The 16,064-nt window shown below is 43.7% G+C and overlaps 1 long non-coding RNA gene across 2 annotated transcripts; it reads right to left on the bottom strand.

Annotated features, from left to right (window-relative positions):
- Positions 1–9,050: 9,050 nt before the first annotated feature.
- Positions 9,051–11,423, bottom strand: LOC132023893 (uncharacterized). 2 transcript variants are annotated; one of them, XR_009406083.1, is made up of 3 exons: positions 11,226–11,423; positions 9,990–10,352; positions 9,051–9,732 (listed from the first exon to the last, which is right to left on the bottom strand). It is a non-coding gene; the product is annotated as an uncharacterized LOC132023893 (long non-coding RNA). The 2 variants fall into 2 exon arrangements; XR_009406084.1 differs by having other exon boundaries at positions 9,051–9,568.
- Between the last annotated feature and the right edge of the window lie 4,641 nt (positions 11,424–16,064).

Below are 16,064 nucleotides of genomic sequence, written 5' to 3'. Positions count from 1 at the left end.
AGCAGCTTAACGCAGTGAGCCACCCAGGCACCCCTTCTGCCCATTTCTTGATTGGATTATTTGTTCCTCGGGTATTGAGCTTGATAAGTACTTTATAGATTTTGGACACTAGCCTTTTATCTGAGATGTCAGTTGCAAATATCTTCTCCCATTCTGTCAGTTGTCTTTTGGTTTTGTTGACTGTTTCCTTTGCTGTGAAAAGCTTTTTATCTTGATGAAGACCCAATACTTCATTTTGCCTTTGTTTCCCTTGTCTTTGTTTCCCTTGCTTCTTGCTAGACAGCAAGAAGTTGCTGCAGCTGAGATCGAAGAGGTTGTTGCCTATGTTCTGCTCAAGGATTTTGATGGATTCCTGTCTCACATTTAGGTCTTTCTTCCATTTAGAATCTATTTTTGTGTGTGGTATGAGTAAATGGTCCAGTTTCATTCTTCTGCATGTAGCTGTCCAATTTTCTCAACACCATTTATTGAGGAGATTCTTTTTTCCATTGCAAATTCTTTCCTGCTTTGTCAAAGATTAGTTGACCATAGACTTGAAGATCTACTTTTGAGTTCTTTATTCTGTTCCATTGATCCATGTGTCTGGTTTGTGCCAGTACCATACTTTCTTGATAATTACAGCTTTGGAATAGAGCTTGAAGACTGGCATTCTGATGCCACCAGCTATGGTTTTCTATTTCAGCATTCCTCTGGCTCTTTGGGGTCTTTTCTGGGTCCATACAAAGTTTAGGATTATTTATTCCATTTCTATGAAAAAGGTTGATGGTATTCTGATAGGGTTTGCATTGAATATATAGATTGCTCTGCAGCATAGATGTTTTAACAATATTTCTTCTAATCCATGAGCATGGAATATTTTTCCATTTCCTTCTATTTTCCTCAATTTCTTTCATAAGTATTGTGGTCTGAAAATATGCAGGGAATAATCCAAATCTTTTGGTACCAGTTGAGACATGATTTGTGACCCAGGATGTGATGTATTCCGGGGAACGTTCCATGTGTATTCCGGAACAATGTGTGTTCTGTTGCTTTGGAACAGAATGTTCTGAATATATCTGTGTAGTCCAGCTGGTCCAATGTGTCATTCAAAGCCCTTATTTCCTGTTGATCTTTTGCTTAGATGATCTGTCCATTGCAGTGAGTGGGATGTTAAAGCCCTCTGCAATAATTGTATTATTGTCAAAGTGTTTCTGTGATTTTGTTATTAATTGGCATATATAATTGGCTGCTCCCATGTTAGGATCATAAATATTTACAATTGTTAGATCTTCTTTTTGAAAGACCCTTTAAGATGATATAGTATCCTTCCTCATCTAATATAGTCTTTGGTTTAAAATCTAATTTGTCTGATATAAGGATTGCCACCCCCACTTTCTTTTGATATCCACTAGCATGATAAATGGTTTTCCACCTTCTCACTTTAAATCTGGAGGTTCCTTTGGGTCTAAAATGAGTCTCTTGCACACAGCATATTTATGGGTCTTGCTTTTTTTCCAATCTGATACCCTGTGTCTTCTCATTGGGGCATTTAGCGCATTTACATTCAGGGTAACTATTGAAAGATATGAATTTAGTGTCATCATATTGCCTGTATATTGATAGTTACTGTGTTTTGTCTCTGTTCCTTTCTGGTCTGTTACTTGGGGCTCTCTCTTCGCTCAGAGGACCCCTTTCACTATTTCTCATAGGGCTGGTGTGGTGATAGCAAATCCTTTTAGTTTCTGTTTGTCCTAGAAGATTTTTATCACTCCTTCTATTTCGACAGCCCAGCTGGATAAAGTATTCTTGGCTGCGTATTTTCTCATTTAGCACCCTGAATATATCATGCCAGTCCTTTCTGGCCTGCTGGGTCTCCATGGATTGGTCTGCTGCCAATCAAATATTTCTACCCTTGAAGGTCAACAGACCTCTTGTCCCAAGCTACTTTCAGTATTTTCTATTTGTTCCTGTGATTTGTAAATTTTACTATTAAATGTCAGGGTGTTGACCTATTTTTAATGGATTTCTTTAAATGGATTTTGAGGGGGGTTCTCTCTGTCTTCTGGATTTTGATGCCTCTTTCCTTCCCCAAATTAGAGAAGTTCTTCACTATAATTTGCTCCAATATACCTTCTTCCCCTCTCTCTTCTTCTTCTGGGATCCCGATTATTCTAATATGGTTTTGCTTTATGGTATCACTTATACCTCAAATTCCCCCCTTGTGATCCAGTACATACACTGTTTATCTCTTTTTCTCAGCTTTTTTGTTCTCCATCATTTGGTCTTGTATGTCACTAGTTCTCTCTTCTGCCGCATTTATCGTAGCAGTAAGAGCCTCCATTTTTTATTGCCGCTCATTAGTAGCCATTTTGATTTTGACTGGTTAGATTTTATTTATCCAGAAAGCCAGCTGGTATCTTTATAATCCTTATTCTGAACTCTAATTCTGATATCTTACTAATGTCCATATTGATTAGGTCTCTGGCAGTCAGTACTGCCTTTTGTTCTCTTTTTTAAGGTGAGTTTTCTCTTTTTGTCCAGAGAAGAGTAGATGAATGAGAGAACAAAATGCTAAAAGGGTAACAATGACCCAAGAGAAATATACACTTAGAAAATCAGAAGAGACCTTAAACCAGGGAGAAAAGGGGAAAAAAAAAAAAAAAAGAATGTGATCAGGCTGGTGAATAGAACATAGCCATACATTGGATTCTGGGTGTATTTTGGTCTGTTAGAAGAAACTGCATCCCAAAATTATTTTAAAGACTCTTTCTCTATATATATATAGTCTAAAGACTATATATATCATTTTTCTATATATACATAGAAAAACAAAGGAAGAAAAATTCAAAAAAGAAAAAAATGTGAAAAAAGCCATGAGTCCTGTGCTGTATTCCCCTAGTGCTAGCATTTTGCAGTTCTCATTGACGGGTAAACTTGGTCTTGGCTGAATGTTCTTGCTGATCTTCTGGGGGAGGGGTCTGTTGCAGTGATTCTCAAGTGTCTTTGCCCGAGAAGGAATTGTACCACCCTTGCCAGGGGCCAGGCTAAGTAATTTGCTTGGGTTTGCTCTTGGGAGCTTTTGTTCCCTGAAAGCTTTCTGTACAGCTTTGGAGGGCAGGAATGAAGATGGCAGCCTCCCAATCTCTGCCCCACAGGAGCTGAGAACTTGAGGCCCCTCTCCTCAGTGCGCCCTCAGAAAGAAGCAGTCAATCCCTCCCATCTTCCTGATCTCCGGCCGCACTCCGAGCTCATCAGGCCTGTGACTAAGCACTTTTATCACTGGCATATGACCCTGTTTGGAGTTTCCAAACCCAGGAGATCCCTGCAGTATGCTCCCACACCACTCCTCCTGGGAAGGAAGGGGAGTCTCCCCAGATCTGCCAATTTTTGAGTCCTTGCTTGAAGAGCAATGGCCTGACTGTGGCACAGATGTTGGTTTATGGCAACCCTGAGCTGACAGCCCACTCCTGGGCTCCATCTTTGCAGTGGCTTCCCTGCTCCAATATCTGGGAGCTCCACTGCACTCAGGCACCCTCAGTCTTCCTGTGACTCTGAGAGTCCTGAGACCACACTGTCCCAGTGAGGGTTCCACTTCCCCCCCCAACCCCCAACCCTGCTTAGCCACCAGAAGGATGTCCCTCAGTGGAGCAGACTTCTAAAAGTTCCAATTTTGTGCTCCTCTGCTCTATCACTTGCCAGTAGCCTGGTGATGGAGGTTCCCTCACCCCACAGTCTCTCTTTCCAAATATCACCTCGGATTCACTTCTCCACATGTCCTACCTTCCAGAGACAGGCCACTTTTCTGTTCATAGAGTTGCTGCTATTATTTTCTTTGATCTCCTGTTGAGTTTGTAGGTGTCAGAACCATTTGATAGCTAGCTAGCTGAATTCCTGGGACCAGACAAAATTTAGGTCTCCTACTCCTCTGCCATCTTGGACCACTGATCTGAACATTTACTTTTCAATATAGAAATGTATATTTAGAAAGGACTTAGAAACATGATATCAATAATTCAGATGTGTAATAGACACATTAACTGGGACAGCTTCCTTCTCACCATGACCTTTTCACTGTGACCTCTTCTGTGTTGACCCAGCAAGAAACCCCATCTCTTGCTCAAGAATTTGGAACTTGAAGATCGTGACCAAGAACCCAAGTTGCATTCATGGGACCACTTGGAGAGAAGCTCTACCAATGGAATTCTCTGGAGTTGACCTACTTCCTACACTTCCCAGTTTGATTCCTTTGATTTTAAGATCTACCCTAACAACCTTCCAGTTAAAAGCTTTTCCTTGCTTAAGAATGTTTCTGTTGGGGGTGCCTGGGTGGCTCAGTTGATTAAGCATCCAACTCTTGATTTTAGTTCAAGTCATGATCTCAGAGTCATGAGATGGAGCCCTGCATTGTACTCTGCACACTAGGAGTGGAGCTGCTTAGGATTTTCCCTCTCCCTCTGCCCCTCCTGTCCCCCAGTTACATGCTCTCCCTCTCTCTCTCTCTTAAAAAAAAAAAATCTGTTTCTTTTGCTTGCATCAAAAAACACCAATACTAAATTGCTTGTGAAATGCACTTAAAATCAGGTCAGGGATATTACAACATGTTATAAATGGTATAGTAATTAAAACAGTGTGGTACTAGCATATTCTCATACATATCTATGGTATGGGTTTGCCTGAAATAGTCCTAAATGCACAAAATGTAAAGTATAAGATAAAGATGGTGTTACATACCAGTGCGAAATTGTTATTAGATAAATGTGGGAACAACTGGGTAACTTAGCTCAGCTTGTTATAACAAATATCACAGATGGGTTGTCATAAACAATAAGCATTTATTTCTCAGGGTGCCTGGGTGGCTCAGTCGTTAAGTGTCTGCCTTCAGCTCAGGTCATAATCTCAGGGTCCTGGGATCAAGACCCACAGTGGGCTCCCTGCTCAGCAGGGAGTCTGCTTCTCCCTCTCCCTCTCCTCCCCACTTGTGCCCCCCTCTATCTCAAACAAATAAATAAAATCGTAAAAAAATAAAATAAAATAAACATTTATTTCTCATCGTTCTAGAGGCTAGGAAGTCTGAAATCAGGGTGCCAGCAGGGTCAAGTTCTCGGCAAGCGCCTTCTTCCAGGTCACAACGACCCATGTTCACATGCTCTTTCTTTGGTGTGTACACACAGAGAATGAGATCTCTGTCTCTTCCTTTCTTTTATAAGAACACTGATCTCATCATGGGAACTGTACTCCCAAGACCTTACCTAAACCCAACTGCTTTCCAAAGGCCCTACCTCCAATACCATCATGCTGAAGACTAGTTAGGGCTTTAGCATAAACTTTGGGAAGGACACAAACTTTCCTCCCACAGTATTAGGCATCTGAGAAAGAATAAAACTGAAATCATACCTCATACCTTATACAGAAATACACTTCATATCAAAGATTTAAATACAATAAAATTAAACTACAAAATTACCCCTAAAAAGATAATTATTTTTTAATCTTAGGGTAGAAAAGGCCATTTTAATTACAATTTTAAAGTTTTACAGCTAGTAAAGAGAAGACTGATGCATTTTACTACAAAACCAAAATGTGAATATGGGGATTTTTTTTTAATTATAAATAGTGAAAAAGACCTGATACGTTGGAAAAAAATTTTTTTATATCTGTAAGAAAAAGAATTACAACCTGATAATAAAATAATTGAAGTATATAAATGGACTATTCAAAGAAAAGGAAATGCCAAAGACTATGGAAGATTCTTAACTTCTCTCAAAATGAGAGATGCAAATTAGAATACGAACACATAAAAGCATGAAAATACCGTTTGGATGTATCAAAATTGACAATGATCAATATTTTTCAGCTACAAAATGTTCAAAGAGTTCCGCAATGTTCAAAGAATTGTATAACACCTAACACTGAAAGGTTGCAGGAAACCAATCATGGGTCATGTGGTTTTCCACGATCTTCCTGCTGGAGAGGGGCACAGCTGGCAGATCTGCATCTATCCAACCATGTGTCCTACAGATACTACTCACAAAGGCATCCACTCAACATTGTAATGCAAAGTCTTGGAACCTAAGTGTTGAACAGAGGTAGGTGAGTGAGCGATGGTCCGTTCTTATAATGGAATAGTGGTGCAGAATAGTGGGGACTGTGTAAGATACATTGTTAACAGACAATAGCAAAGTGTAGAATTATGTATAATATTCTACAGTTTGTGTAAAACAGAAAAATTTATGTACATATTAGCTTGTATGCAAATAAGTGCCTGAGGAAGGAATATCCAGAGAAATGAAAACATTGGCTGCCTCCAGGGAGGGGAGATGAGAGGCGGAGGGACAGGGTAGGAAGGAGACTTTCACTTTATGCCGTTTTCACCTTTTAATTGTGAGCCATGTGGATGTATTACCTTAAATAAAATTTAAATTTTAAGGGGTGCCTGGGTGGCTCAGTGGGTTAAGCCACTGCCTTCAGCTTGGGTCAAGATCTCAGGGTCCTGGGATCAAGCCCCGCATTGGGCTCTCTGCTCAGCAGGGAGCCTGCTCCCCACCTCTCTCTGCCTGCCTCTCTGCCTACTTGTGATCTCTCTCTCTGTCAAATAAATAAACAAAATCTTTAAAAATAAATAAATAAAATTTAAATTTTAAAAAGACATGAACAGATATTCTTCCTAAAAATGTCCATTTTGCAGAAAAAAATAATAATAAGTCTCTATGAGTAACTAGATACCCAGAGTCTCTGATAAAAATCGTAACCTAAGGAGTCTTGATTATAACTGATAGACTCCACCTGTTGATCTAGTCGTGTTTTGGATAATGACGTATTTTCAGCTCTCAAATTCTAATAAATTATTTCCAGATAGGATCCAAGGTTTGAGCAGTAAGATTTTACGGCTGGTAGTCATGTGGTTCGTGCCTTTTACTATCATGGGATTTACTTCTTTGTCCTTACAGAGGCGGTCAGAGTATAAATTCAGTCCCTAACGTGCATTTAAACAGCTATGTTCCACTTCCTTAAACTAATCAGAACCAACAAAAACACCAGCTAGAAACCACGCCTTCATTTTAAAATTCCAGGAGAAGAATCTTTAAGAAGAATGTATCTGTGGTCCCATAAAACATGCTAAGCAGTAGATCGCATCTGTTGCTTCATTTATAATCTATGAGATGACTGCCTCTTCATGGCTTTTCTACAGCCCCAGCCGGTCCCTCCTGCAGGGCCTCCGTCACATTCTTGACTTGGAATTTCCCTGCTATTGCCAGTTTCACAGAGAACTCGTATATTTGGCCAGACCCAGAACCCCCAGGGTGGGGAGGAGGAAACACAAGAGTGTAATCATTTTAAGGTAATTGTTAATTTATTAAAGCAAACCTTGTCAATCAGAGTGTTTACCACTCTCCCTTTTGTGAGTCGTTCTGAATAGACATACCAGATTTCCTCCAAGGGACCTTTTTAGGCAAGTACAGAACTTCAAACAAAGAACTCCTTCCAGAAGGGCCCGAAGTACAGACTCTTAAGTGATTCTTGGGGCTAGTGGCAGGATGTCAGCCACAAAGAACACATTCTCTTATTGATTAGGAATCTTGAATGAAATTCAAGAGGTGCAGGTGTTGGGCAGTTCTGGAGACAACATTCAGACAGAAGAGCCCCCCTGCTTTTCCCTGCGGCTGCATAGGAGTCTAGTGGGCAGAACGAGGCGTGCCCACTTCGGCAAAGAAGCATGTCTCCTGCATGTGTATCACCTGACCGCCGTGGCTTTTTGTCATTTCTCCCATCCCTCTTCTGTTTTCAAGGTCTCGACAAAAAGAAAAATAAACATGCACTTTTCTTTTTTTTTTTTTAAAGATTTTATTTATTTATTTGACAGAGAGAAATCACAAGTAGATGGAGAGGCAGGCAGAGAGAGAGAGAGAGAGAAGCAGGCTCTCCGCTGAGCAGAGAGCCCGATGCGGGACTCGATCCCAGGACCCTGAGATCATGACCTGAGCCGAAGGCAGCGGCTTAACCCACTGAGCCACCCAGGCGCCCTGCACTTTTCTTTTTAATGCTCGATTTTCCTGATGATTAAGGGCTCATAAAACAGATTGAAAAAACAACTCACAGTTCATCCTGAAATTCAGCTTTCCTGCTAGAAAACAGGGAAACTGAGCAGATAGGCCTGGCAGGCAAGGCTGGGGATTCTCCTCTGGGCGCTGCAAGCCCAGACTAGCCACGGTGGAAGACACCTGGGAGCTGCCCAAGGTCACTGCACGTTCTGCGGGACGCGTGGGGCAGACAACGTGAGTGGGCACAGAACTTGTCCACGGTGTCCTGTCACCAGTGCGGGCTGGTACCCTTCCCAATCATTCGCCTTTCAGTCCACTCAATATGTCGTGTGTCTTGTCTGATTGCACCATTGTTGCCCCACCGGCCACAGTGCTGAGGAACTAAATCAAAGTCATGCACGTTAGCTCGATCCTTGTACGGGGACCAGGAGCCCAGGTAGCCTGATGCAGGCTGGTTTCCATGGGCTGGGCACAGACAGGGTGGGCCAAAGCTCTCCTCTTCTGGGTATTAGAACCAGGAGCTGTAGACAGACTGGTGGCTAGCAGAGGGGACCTGGCTTCAAGAATCACACGAGGAGGAACAGTGCAGCCCTGATGGGTCCTTTGCAAGCCCGAATTGTGGAGAAACAGAAAATGTAAGGAGAAGGTGTGAGAAGGTGAGAAACTACAGAAGAGGGCGTGAGGAAGCTGACCAGTCCCAACTGCAGAGCAAAGCTTCCAGAGGTTCGGCTCCTGTGGCTGAGCCCTTTGGACCTGCCTTGATTCCAGAATAATCCTCACTCTTACTGTTTCCCAGCTTTGCTTATGTATAGGTGCAGGTGTTTCCTTGCAAGGAACTTGGTTTTTGTTTTTGTTCGTTTGTTTTTTGAGCAGTCTTGGTGAGTCTCTGTTCTTTATATTCCCACATCCTAAGTAATACAATGCCCTCCCAGGCCCTCTGTCCCCACAAATGGACAAAACTGAATCAGAATGAACTGTTATTTTTATTTTTTTTTTAATTAAAAGATTTTATTTATTTATTTATTTGACAGAGAGAGAGAGAGAGAGACACAGCGACAGAGGGAGCCCAAGCAGGGGGAGTGGGTGAGGGGGAAACAGGCTTCCCAGCAGAGCAGGAAGCCCAACGTGGGGCCCGATCCCAGGACCCTGAGATCATGACCTGAGCCAAAGGCAGATGCTTAATGATGGAGCCACCCAGGCGCCCCTGAACTGTTATTTTTAACTTGACCATGTGTTGTGAGAAGTCTTCTAAATATCACTGAAACGTCATAGAATTTCCTTGCGAGGTAACCAGACTTCTGGTCAGTTGTCATCAAAAAGCACAGTCCAACGTGTTGCTCTCCGGCCAAACAAGTATCAGCACAGAAACCCACTGTGAAGTTGAGCGGCATTGTCTCCCAGTCCGCCTTCCCTGGAGCCGCGCCAGCCCTGGCCCTTGGGCTTTTACGCCTTTCCAGCAGACCCTCAGTGAGTTCCAGCGACGGCTCTCACTTTCTCTGTCCCAAATCCATTTCTCAAGAGCACAGACATATTGGAACTGTCAAAAGGTCCTGAGAATGAGCCACAGAAAAGCGGGCAGCATCGTTTAGAGTTCTGCTTGTTCTGTGACATTTTAAAAAGAGCACATCTGTCATCAAGATAAAAAAACTGCAAAGCTGAGCTCTTCGGTCTAACTCGAGTGAAGACGACCCTGCCGTTGAACCATCTCCCAGGGCTATCAAGAAACAAGAAATGCAGGCCATTTCAACAACTTCAGTTCCCTTCTGCCTATACCTTTCATGCTCCTATGGCTTTGAACTGTTCCTGAAGGGTTTTTCCATGGCAGCTACAGCCAGAAGGGGGGTTAGCCCCACGGCAGCCGTGGACCTAAGGACCCTACCCTGGGGAGCCCCGGCATTTCAGGTCCCACGGGAAGGCACTGGCTGTATCTTGAACCCTCTGAGCCCTCCACCACCCCGCAGAGTTCCTCACCTGAGCTGGGTGGTGGTGGCGTCTGTTCCTGCCATTGGGGACCTGGGCCAAGCTCCATTCCCATCTCTGCGCTTAGGGGAGGTGATGAGAGCTGTCACTGTTTCGAGGTCCTTGCCAGGAGCACTCATGGGTGAACACTGAGAAAGGTCCATTGTGTCTGACCTCTAGCCGCTGGCTTTATCTCAGAGCACAGACAGCCTCTCGGGCACCATCTTTCCTGGGTCGTGGTTTGGTGGTCAGGCTGCTGTTGGAAGGGTGAATGCCGTGACACTTGTCACCACCTGGCATGCAGCTTCCATGGTACTCAACCGGGGTTTTCCCCTCTCCCTTCTCTCTTTGTTTTCCCTGGGGTCATCCAGAAACCTGGGGACAAGAAAGAAATCGGAAGGCTGTAATGCCGGCATCGTTCCATTGACAATGTATCTTAGGTGTGTGGTAGGGAAACGAGAAAGAAAAACGGGGCTCTCTTCTCACACTCTCTGCAGCCGGAGTTACCTGCCAGCCGCCATGCTTGCGGCCACACAAGGGTTACTCGGTGGTCAGAACTCACTGGGCTGATCAAAAGGAACGAAATCTGGCCATTTGCAACGGCGTGGGTAGAGCTGGAGGATATGATGCTGAGCGAAATAAGTCAGTCGGGGGAAGACAAATACCATATGATCTCACTCATATGTGGAATTTAAGAAACAAAACAGATGCACAGAGGGAAAGGGAGGGAAAAATATAAAAACAGAGAGGGAGGCAAACCATGAGAGAGTCACCTCCAGGGAGAAAACTGAGGGTTGCAGGAGGGAAGGTGGGCGGGAGATTGGGGTAACTGGGTGTTGGGCATTAAGGAGAGCACTTGATGAATCACTAAATTCTACCCCTGAAACTCATAATACACTATATATGAATTAAATTGAATTTGAATTAAAAAATAAAAGAAAAAACTCATTGGGCTGAACACTCAAAACCCACGCATTTTGTCATATGTTCACTATGTCTTCAGGGTTCTTTTTTTTTTTTTTTCAATAAAAGTTAAGCCCCCAGAACAGTACCACATCCTGCAATGTTAGGGTGGAAATAAATTCGCCTTTCTCATGGACTCTGTGACTTGGACCTTGGGGCGCTGGTGTTCCTTCCCACCCCAACTTCTCACCCTGTCTCATTTGGCCAATGTGCAGCCTGCTGGCCGATTCCTCTCTCCCTGGTCCTGGCACCAACCCTTCATCTTGCTCGTGGCCACCAACTGACCTTTCAAAATGCAAATATTTCCATGTTACTCCTTGCTTAAAGTCCTCAGTGACTTCTCATCTGCTACTGAGAGGGCAAAATCCAAGGTCCGCGTGGTATATGAAGCCGTCCTCCGTGAGCTGACTCCTGCTGCCTGGCTCCCATCTCCCTGCTCCTGAAATACAAACTGCTTACAATGCCCCACACTCCCAGTTTGCCCTCTGCCGGAATTGCCCTTTCCAAAATTACTCAGTTGAAGTCGGTGCCAAGACAAACACATAACCGTGCTTCTGGGCTTCCGAAACAGTGGCCGAGTGTTGTACGTTCTCCTTCAATAAAGACATTTCCCTCATTTTGTATCCGAGCCTGTGGTGAAGGTAGAGAACTGTGCTGGGGGCCACAAGCCAACATTTAAGTGCAGCTTTTGCCCCTTGCTGATGACACGTCCTTGGGTTGGTCACTTAGGATGCCTGAAACCTTCCTCTCTTTTGTGTAAAGCCAGGGTTATAATTATTGACCTTAAAGGAGGAGGAACGCATGAACTGTTAGATGTCAGGCAACTTGGGGAACTGTTCAAGGCTGCACAAATGCATTCTGATCTTTTTTTTTTTTTTTTTAGATTTTATTTATTTATTTGACAGAGAGAGAGAATGGGAGACCAATAAGCAGGCAGAGAGGCAGGCAGAGAGAGATGGGGAAGCAGGCTCCCTGCTGAACAGAGAGCCTGATGAGGGGCTCTATCCCAGGACCCTGAAATCATGACCTGAGCCGAAGGCAGAGGCTTAACTTACTGAGCCACCCGGCACCCCACGCATTCTGATCTTAAGGCAACCCACGTGCAGTGACCAAAAGCTGCAGAGTCTGTTGTGGGCCTTGGGCAATGTTTTGCTGCCTGGTTTCTGTTTGAGAGTGTCTTGAATCCTGGGAAGAATTTTCTGTGGCCAGCTCTGACTGTTTCATCCAACACCATGAGGACTCCTTCTCCAAGGGCAGATTTATAAGAACACAGCATCTGCCCTTCATTATGGTTAATGGTAATGGGAGCTAGATGTGCTCCAACATGGACAGGCTGGGGAAGGATTTAGGACACAGTGGACAGAGCCCTGGATGCAAGAGAATGATGTTCTAATTCTCTGCTACCAGCTTGACTTCCCTGGTCTTAATTCTCTCATCTCCCAGGGCTCAATTAAATTAGTGCTAGCGGCCCTTCTAGTTCTTATGTTCTATGTGTGGCCAAGATAGAGTGGTGCAAGATGGGTGCTTTAAAAACTGAGTTTTGGGGCTCCTGGGTGGCGCAGTTGGTTATATGTGACTCTTGGTTTTGGCTAGGTCGTGATCTGAGGGCCGTAAGATCAAGCCCTCTGTCAGGCTCCACGTTCAGTGCAGAATCGGCTTAAGATTCTCTCTCTCTCTCTCTCTCTCTCCCTCTGCCCCTCCCCACAACTCACTCTCTCTCTCTCTCTCAAATAAATAAGTAAATCTCAAAAAATAAATACAAACTGAATTTTTTAAAGATTTTATTTATTTATTTAACAGAGATCACAAGTAGGCAGAGAGGCAGGCAGACAGAAAGAGAGGAGGAAGCAGGCTCCCCACTGAGCAGAGAGCCCAGATGTGGGGCTCCATCCCAGGACCCTGAGATCATGACCCGAGTTGGAGGCAGAGGCTTTAACCCACTGAGCCACCCAGGGGTCCTATGAACTGAATTTTGGATAACAACCATCATTAGCTCCAGGATCAATCAAGCCACAGATATTAATTGATCTATAATGTGTTCAGCATGTAGTCCAATCTAACTATTCTTACCAGAAGTACCAACATTGAAATACACTGATAGCTCGATCTGTCTATTCAGATGCCAATTTCTCAGGAGAAATCTCCTTTTTGCAGGACCAAGTGGTGCCTCCATTTAGAAGAGCTACCATTGATGCTTGAACAACACAGACTGGGTCTACTCACTTAAATATGCAGATTTTGTTCAATAAATACCATACAGTACTGTAAATGTATTTTCCTTATGATTTTCTTTTTTTAAAAGATTTATTTACTTATTTGAGAGAGCAAGAGAGAAAGAGAGAGAGCACTTGCATGAGTGGGGGGAGGAGCAGAGGGAGAGGGAGAGAGAGAATCCTCAAGCAGCCTCCCCACTGAGCACGAAGTCTAAGTCCAACCACCCATGAGATCATGACCCAAGCCAAAATCAAGAGTCAGACTCTCAGCCTACTGAGCTACCCAGGCACCCCTCCTTATGATTTTCTTAACAACAGTTTCTCTTCTCTAGCTTACTTTATTGTAAGAGTACAGTGTGTACTACATATACACAATTTGTGTTAATTGACTATTTACGTTCTCAGAAAGGCTTCCAGTCAACAGTAGGTATTAATGGTTAGGTTCTGGTGGAATCCAAAGTTATATGTGAATCTTTGTCTGTGTGGGGGTCCAGGGCTCCAACCCCTGTGTTCATGGGTCAACTATAGTTAGAAACTAGTTATAGTCACTGCCTCTGGGAGCAGGGCTTGATGGGACAGGGACAGGAGACCACCATGACTTCCTTCTTTCCAGCTTTCCTTCCTACTTTTGAATTTTGTACTGTTTACATCAACTAAACTCTAAAATAATCACTTGAGTATTTGCTGATCTAATGATATGGTGTCTGGAATTGCTTTAAATACTCAGGGGTGATTGGGGGGGATGAAGTAGGATCAGTCATGTATTGATCATTATTAAAGCTGGGTGATGGCCACATGGCAGGGGGCACACCGTTCTTTCTATTTTCAGAGACATTTGAAAAGTTCCATTATGATAATTTTAAAATAATAAACATTTCAACTTGTTGAAAAGCACACCTAAAATTAGCCATATACTACAAAATTTTGCTTTATTTCACCTTTTCCTTGAAATTTTTGTTCCTATAAATGAAAACAAGATGAAAGTTCCCTATGATGAATCGGTTATATTATTCCAAGAGGAATTCGAGAAACCAGGAATGAGACTGGAGTCAGATGTCAGGCTCCCCCAACACCAAACCAAATGTCTGTGTCTCTCTGCCCAAATGTATATGTTGAAATCCTAACCCCCAAAGTGATGGTATCAGGAGATGGGACCTTAGGGAGGGGATGAGGATGATCATCACCCTCTCTAACCCCCTCATGAATACAGGATTAGTGTCCTTACAAAAGAGATCTCAAAATTCTCTTTCTGCCATGTGAGGACACAAGGAAAAGTCAGAATCTGTAACCCAGAAGAGGGTGGTCACCAGAACCTGACCACTCTAGCATCCTGATCTCGGACTTCTGGCCTCTAAGACTGCGAGAAGAAATTTCTGTTGTTTATAACAACCCCCCGCCCACCCAGCCCAGTTTGCCGTGGTTACAGCAGCAAGAATGGACCCAGGAGACCCCCTTAATTCCTGCTGAGTGGCAAAGCCCGCTAAGACAATTACTCTGGGTCATGATCCTCTTTTTTAAGATTTTATTTATTTATTTTATTTATTCATTTGAGAGAGAGAGAGAGAGAGAGAGAGGGCATGTGCAATGGTGGGGGCAGAGGGAGAGGGAGAAGCAGGCTCCTCACCCAGCAGGGAGCCTGACTTGGGGCTCGATCCCAGGACCCTGGGATCATGATTGGGCTGAAGGCAGACACTTAACCATCTGAGCCAACCAGGCGCCCCTCCTCTCCTCTTCTTGACCAAGTGTCTCCACATAGACACTCTTGCCAGTTGAGAAGAATGTCATCATTACTGACTTTACTTTACATCATTACTGACTGGACAACCATCTTTGCTTCTTCTTTTCTTTGTTCACTGACTGTCCTTTAAGGAAAGGATGGACGAGGTCAGGCCATTAAGCAGACAAGGACTGTAAAATGGAATCAAAGGAGCACCCACAAAGTGCATTCTCCCTTATGAATTGGGAAAATGCACTTTTACAAGTGCATAGCCAATGAAAGCTGGTGCTATTTTCCTCATTCACTTAGCAATGCGTACAGGAATGAACATGTAAACAAGGATTTCTGGTCTTTAAGAGCAACAGTCAATTTTTTTTTTAAAGATTTATTTATTTGAGAGAGCACATGAGCAAGAGGACATGTGGAGGGCCAGAAGCACGGGGAGAGAATCTTCAGCAGACTCCATACTGAGCGAGGAGCCCAGTGCCGGGCTCAATCCCAGGACCCTGAGATCAAGACCTGAGCTGAAATCAAGAGTAAGGAGTTAACCAACTGAGCCCCCCAAGTGAACCAACCGTAATAGTTTTCTTATTGCTTTTCTTAAATCACCACTATAAACTCAGTGGCTTAAAACAACATAAATTTGTTCTTAGAGTTCTGGAGGTCAGAAATTCAAAACTAATTTTATTGGGCTAATACCAAAATTTCAACAGGGCAGTTTCGTTTCGGAGGCTCAGAGGGGAAGAATCCATTTCCTCACCTCTTTCAGCTCCCAGTAGCTGCCGGCATTCCTTGGCTTGTGATCCCTCCTTTAGCTTTGAAGGGCATCACTCCAAACTCTGGCTTCTCCAATGTTCTTGACCCTCTCCTGCTTCCCTCTTATAAGAACTCTGAGGGGCACCTGGTGGCTCAGTGGGTTAAAGCCTCTGCCTTCAGCTCAGGTCATGATCCCAGGGTCTGGGATCAAGCCCCGCATCGGGCTCTCTGCTCAGCGGTGAGCCTGCTTCCTCCTCTCTCTCTCTCTCTGTCTGCTGCTCTGCCTACTTGTGATATCTGTCTGTCAAATAAATAAATAAAATCTTAAAAAAAAAAAAAAAGAACTCTGAGATGACATTGGTCCACTCAGATAATCCAGAATCATCTCAAGACACTGAACTCACTCTAACGTACAAATTCTCTCTTCCACATAAGGTA

Source organism: Mustela nigripes, chromosome 8, assembly GCF_022355385.1.
Source record: "Mustela nigripes isolate SB6536 chromosome 8, MUSNIG.SB6536, whole genome shotgun sequence".
NCBI lineage: Eukaryota > Metazoa > Chordata > Mammalia > Carnivora > Mustelidae > Mustela > Mustela nigripes.
Note: the sequence above shows the minus strand (reverse complement) of the source record. Positions and strands in the feature narration are given on the sequence as shown.